The sequence below is a fragment of the Mesoplodon densirostris genome, chromosome 3 (assembly GCF_025265405.1).
Source record: "Mesoplodon densirostris isolate mMesDen1 chromosome 3, mMesDen1 primary haplotype, whole genome shotgun sequence".
Taxonomy (NCBI): Eukaryota; Metazoa; Chordata; class Mammalia; order Artiodactyla; family Ziphiidae; genus Mesoplodon; species Mesoplodon densirostris.
The window spans coordinates 1,337,229-1,343,194 of NC_082663.1; the positions used below are offsets into that span (position 1 = coordinate 1,337,229).

Here is a 5,966-nt window from a genome sequence, read left to right on the forward strand (position 1 = left end):
GGACCAAATTCAGTTCCTGGAAGATATTACTGTGAAATAAATTATCTCCAAACTTCATACTTTGAAACAAACCATTTATTTGCTCAAGGTTTGTAGGTTCAGGAGTGCAGGCCAGGCTAGGTGGCTGCAGCAGGAGGGTCCACTTTTCACGTGGATTTCTCTCTCACTTCTCAGGTACCTTGAAGGGGATGGCTGGAAGGCAGACCCATCTGGGCCTCTCATCCCCTCCGTTTGTCTAAAGGTCTGTCTAGATGATCTTTCCAGCAAGAGAGTCACACTTCTTCCACGGTTACCTTGGGCTCCAAGAGTGAGTTTTCCAAGAGACCAGAAGAGGAAGTTGCCATTCTTCTAAGACCTGGATTTGGAAAGTCACATCATTTCTCTGTGTTCTATTAGTCAGCACTCACAGAGCTGGCCCAGGTCCAAGGGGAGGGGACATAGACCCCATTTCTCCATGGAAGGCATGTCAAAGAAGGTGACCCCATCTTTCATCCACCAGAGCTAGTGACCATCACTCCTGAATTCAAAAGCAGGATGCATAATTTGACAATACGTTTTTTGGCTTGTGAATTTGTTCATACTGGATTTTTAGAAAGCTTCTTAGGTAAATATACAGTTAGTATTATAATCAACAATCCCAGGACTGTAGAGAAATTGTGAAGAGAACATCGTGAGTGTCCCAGCAACTCTGGAGTGTGTGGTTGGGTGTCGAGTGCACTTTACAACTAGAAGTTTACATGGGGTTGGAGGTCTCTAAGAAACAAAGTGAAGACACCTCTTTAAGAATGGGAAGAGTATGTGCTTTTTACAAATTTTTCTTTTCCAGAGATGGTGAGTTTTATTTTTTCTTGTCTGGATAGAGGTTTGATTTGCTCTCGAATGTTCCAGCAGGGAGAGACTAGGAGAAAGCACAGACTAGGAGAAAGCACAGAATGCAGAGGTCTATTTGGTGTAATCTTCTCCCTCATTTTCATCTTCACCATCAATGGTGAGAGCAGCATACTTCCTTGCAGACCTGAACTTCGAGGCTGTATCTTCTTGTTTTCTTTGGCTCAGGTGCAGATCTGGCATCTTGATCCTTTTTGCCAGCTTTCCTATCTGACCCCTTCCAGTGGTCTTTGTTCCCTCCATTTCCTGGACCACGGCTGGAGTTACCACTCTGGCCTTTTGGGACACTCACCCCATCTATTTTATTTTCATCTTTCCTTGATGGTCCTTCCTCAGATGGTTGAGCTGTAACTACTTTCCCTCCACCACTTGTAGGGGACTGCTGCTCTATGTCTGAGCTCTGAGATTGAGCAGGAGGGTTAGAACTTTGCTTCACCCAAGCATTCTCCTTTCGTGGAGGGGCTGGCATTACCTTTAGAGGCTGTTCAGGTTTGGGAGGCTTAGAAGTTAGAGACGGACAGTTTTCCTCTTTATTGGGTGTTTCATTTTCTAGAGACTTCTCACTCTTTCTCCTTCGTGCGTTTCTGCCAGATGTGGCTGAGGTCCTAGTCCATGATGACTCACTTCCTGTCCTTGACCATTCCCGTTCCTGAGTTTCTTCACTTTGCCAGCTTGGGTATCTCTCCAGAGGCCGTTGTTCTAGCTTTGGCTCATCCAGCTGATGTTGCAGTTTCTCCTGTTCCTTCTATAGTGGCTCTTCTACTTGTTCTCTAGTAGTTGTGCCAACAGGCTTTCCTCCTCCAAACAGAGAGGCTGCTCGACTGGACTGGGACGTGCTAGCAGAGGAATCATCTTCTTTAGGAGTACTCCGAGGCGTTAGGTTCAGTTTGGGTCTCTGGGGGGACATCTATCATCATGCCTACAGTCATCCCAAGAGTATGCATCTCTGGAGCTCCGTGACTGGTCATCCTGTCTGTCTTATCTGTCTTTATAGCCGTCTTCACCTCCTCTGTAGACGTCACCCTGTGGCACTCACTACCAAACGCTCTTCTTCCACTGCCCATCCTGGCACAGCAGCCATTACTGTAATCTCTGCTGCCTCCGTGATCATAGCAATCTTGGCTCCATATCGATCCATGTCCTGGCGTGGACCATCACGGTAACTGTCCCTATACCCATCACGATATCGGTCTGAATAATAATGATCTCTCTATTTGTCTCTAAGCCTTCATCACCTATTCTAGGTGTGTAGCCATCAAAGCTGCAGCACGACGGGCCTCCAATCTGTATCTGTTTTTTCAGAATCCTGATTTCTATCTCAGCTGAAAGAACAATCATCCCTGGCTTTACCCTGTGCTTAATCAGCAACGTCCACTTCAATTCTCCTGTTGCCTAGAAACTCTTCACTGAGGCTCAGGGCACTGAGCAAGGAATCCAGGTACTCAAATTCAGCATAACCAAAGCTTTTCAACCTCTCAGGATTGCTGGGTTCACCCAGTAAACACACTGCACTGATGTTTAATCCTCTGAAGAATTCCTTAATGGAGTCTTCCGTCACATCATAGGGCAGGTTCCCTAGAAAAGCAGTGTAGGGTGGCAATTTGGGAAGATGGCTCCAGTCAATGGCTCGGGTTCCCAAGCAGCCCGTGGAGCAGTGGGCAGGATGGAACGGTCAGCTGGAGGTGCCCTATACACGTCATCATCATTACTATGCCAGTAGTTGAAACATGTCCTTCTAGGTCATCTATTTCATCAGCTCAGCTGTCTGGTTTGGGGACATAGGTGCTTCTTCCACCATTCCCTCCATCCTCAGCCAGAAAGCCTGTCAGGGAGACAGACTTCCCCTTCTTATTCTTCTTTTTTGCTGAGGCTATCATTTGGGAGAGGGTGAGAGAATGCAAAGGCACAAATATTTTTATTGGAAACTCAGGTTTTAATTTATGCCAACGATGAGCTTAGTGGTTTGTGATTGGTCCACCCATCACCTGGTTCAAATAACATCCATCTCCATTGATTGGCATTCTCAGCATTCGTGTCTACCCACCAGAATATTTCCTAGTTTCATTTGCATGTGGTCTCTGAGCAGGAAATTCCTTGGTTGCAGTTTCCTTATAGCATCAATACCTTCCTCAGTTTTCTTTACAACAAAAGAGCTAGAACAGCTCCCTGAGAACTCTCCCAGAAATGCCTCTCTGAGGGTTGATTCTCTTCTGAAGCCCCTTCTGGCTGGATTTTTCTCTTTGACACCATGGATCACGCCAACCCCAGGATGGTTTTGTTGCAGATGAGATCACATGACATATTTTAAAGCCTAGATGTGTGACTCAGATTTTCCCTTTTAGCTCTCATCCTTTCCTTGGGCAGGTTTGTGCTTTGTTAGAGCTCAGACTCCTCCCTACTAGACATCACATGAATTACTACAGCTGCACCTATAGCTCAAGAGAAAAGTGAGCTTTTAAATACTCAAAACATTGTTAATGCAAAAGTAGTTTGGGTTTTAAAAGAACCTTGTCAGGGTTGGGATTTCATACATGGCAAGGCAGCTTCCTCGCTACCATCTATTGAAAGTCAGCCCTCGACACAAGGGTTTGTTAAAAAAAAAAGAAAAAAAGTTCTTGTCCCCGCTAAGAGTGCAGGTTTTATCTGTAGACATGGACACTTGCTGAACCCTGTCTGAGCAGCAGGGGGATGGAGGCCATGGCCTCCCTTGTCTGTTAAGCTGACCAACTGAGGACAAGAATGAAGGTCATCTGCTCATCATGTGGGAAACTGTGGCCTTATTTAAAAGTGTGCACAGATATACGTGTCATCAGAGCAGAAAGACCTGGAGTCATCACCCAAACGCTTCCAGTGGATGCTTCCAGGGAAGGCAGGGCGTGGAGGAGAGGTTAGGACAAACACGTGGTCATAGGCTGTGAGTATCACTCAGACGAGAACTAGGAGAAATTTGAGGAAGACAGGAACCAGAGCAGAGGGGATGGTGCTGGGGGGTCTTCTAAGATGCCCCTGGAGATGCTGAGGTCCCAGCCCTGGCGTGACCCCCTCCCCTGAGCATGACCCATAACTGGTTCCTAGCGAACAGAAAGGATGCCATGAGGGGTGGCCTGTGTCTGTGCCTCTAATGCAGGGAACTAATCAGTCTCCTTTAGTTTGTTGGGTAGCATACTTGGTCTTAATCTTACCATTTAATTTATTTTTTCACATTAACTTTTTCCACATTTTTATGAAAAATTTTAAATACACGGCAAAATAGCAAACACTTGTTCACCCACCACCTCGGTTCTCTCATACCCTTCCCTGTGCTTCTTCATGACACACCCTCGCGTCTACCCTGTTTCCGACGCATATCGAAGCCAGCAGAGACCTCCGTACACTTCCTCCTAAATTTTCAGCACCCACATTATTATCTAAAGTTCAGTATTTGTTTATAGTTTTTTTAAAATTTGAAGATAAATATTATAAATATTTGTAAATTATAAAGAAAATGTCCTCATCTTAATGAACCTTCCCTGGGTTTTGACAAATGTATCCACCTATGAAATCTGACCCTCTAAAAAGACAGGCATTTCTCCAGGCCACGAAGTTCCCTCGGGCCCTTCCCGGTCCCTCTGTGCCCCCAGCCCCCCAGAGGCAACCACTGGCTTTTCCAGCTGCCTTGTTTTTCCATCCTAATTGGACTCGCCTCCTCTAGATCTTGGTGTGGAGTGGAATCGGTGTCTCCTGTGTGAGACCTCGTTCCCTCAGGGACTGTTCCTGACACTGACCCAGCTCCTGTGACAGTAGGAGCGGCTCCTGTGGTCTGAACACACTCCACTATCTGTTGTCTGCTCTCCCGTTGGTGGGTAGCAGGCTGCTTGGGTTTTGGGTGTCAGGAAAAAAACTACAGTGAGCATTTTTCTACATGATATCTTGTGGACACACTCATTTCTCTTGGGGGAATAGCCAGGAGAGGCTGTGCTGGTGAGTAGGTGAGTGTGTTTCACATTTAAAGGGCTGTCCTAAATGCGGGATGTCCCATTTCAGTGATGTCATAGTGCGGATTTAATCTGCATTTTCCTGATGATTAATGATGCCGAATACGTTTTATTGCGCTTATTGGCTATTCTCACATCTTCTTTTATGAAGTGAATCTTCAATTACTTCTGTATTAAGTTGTTTGTCTTATCATAGAGTTGTATGATTTCTCTGTGCATCCTCCAAAATGGTCCTTTCTTAGGTATGTGCTTTTCAGATATTTTCTCTTAGTCTATGTTTTACCTATTCATATTCTTAATGGTGTGTCTTAACAAACACAAGTTTTACATTTTAATTATGTCCAATTTATCAATTTTTCTTTACAGTTATTACCATATGTGTCCCAAGAAACCTTTGCCAAACCCTAAGTCACAAAATCTCATCTTATTTTACTGTCTATTTGCTGTGGCTTTTGCTGCTTCCCACCCCCATTTTTCCCATCTTCTATTACATTAATACAATTTACTTCCTTCTTTTCCCGCTGTTGGTTTTAAATTCAGATCTAACTATAAATTGGATAAAGCTAATCAATATCTCTATTAATCATCTGATTGTACAGGGACCCTAGAAATCCTTAATTCTAGTCTCCCTTTCCCACCAGGCTATCTAAGAAACTAGTCATCTAGCACTTCTGTGTCTCCTTGTTATGAAACTCTCACTGAAGTAATCTAAGTTTATCAATTTCCTTGTTTACGATCTCTCTCGGCCTCTTACCTCTTGCTCATGGGTTCAGTTTTTTCTTACTGACCATGCCCTTTTCTCCATCTGGCAGGGGTCTTCCTGAGTCTTACTGTCCTGTCTTTGAATGTGCCTTTATTTTCCCTTCAATCTGGAGGGATGATGTGGCTGCTCACTGATTTCCGAGTGGACAGTAGTCAATTTCCCCCTTAGCTCTAGGAGAGCGCCTGGTGGTCTTCTGGTGTCCCTGGCGGGGTGTTTGTGGCAGGTGGGTCCACTGCTGTGTGGGTGAAGCTCCTCTTCTCACTGCTGCCTTTGAGAAAACACCAGAAGTCTCCCCTGGGCCATTCCCTCTCACTTTTTCTAGGGTATTTGACACAATTTTT

General features: G+C 45.0%; 1 pseudogene; it reads right to left on the bottom strand.

Annotated features, from left to right (window-relative positions):
• Positions 1–942: 942 nt before the first annotated feature.
• On the bottom strand, positions 943–2,765 carry LOC132485092 (eukaryotic translation initiation factor 4B-like; annotated as a pseudogene).
• Between the last annotated feature and the right edge of the window lie 3,201 nt (positions 2,766–5,966).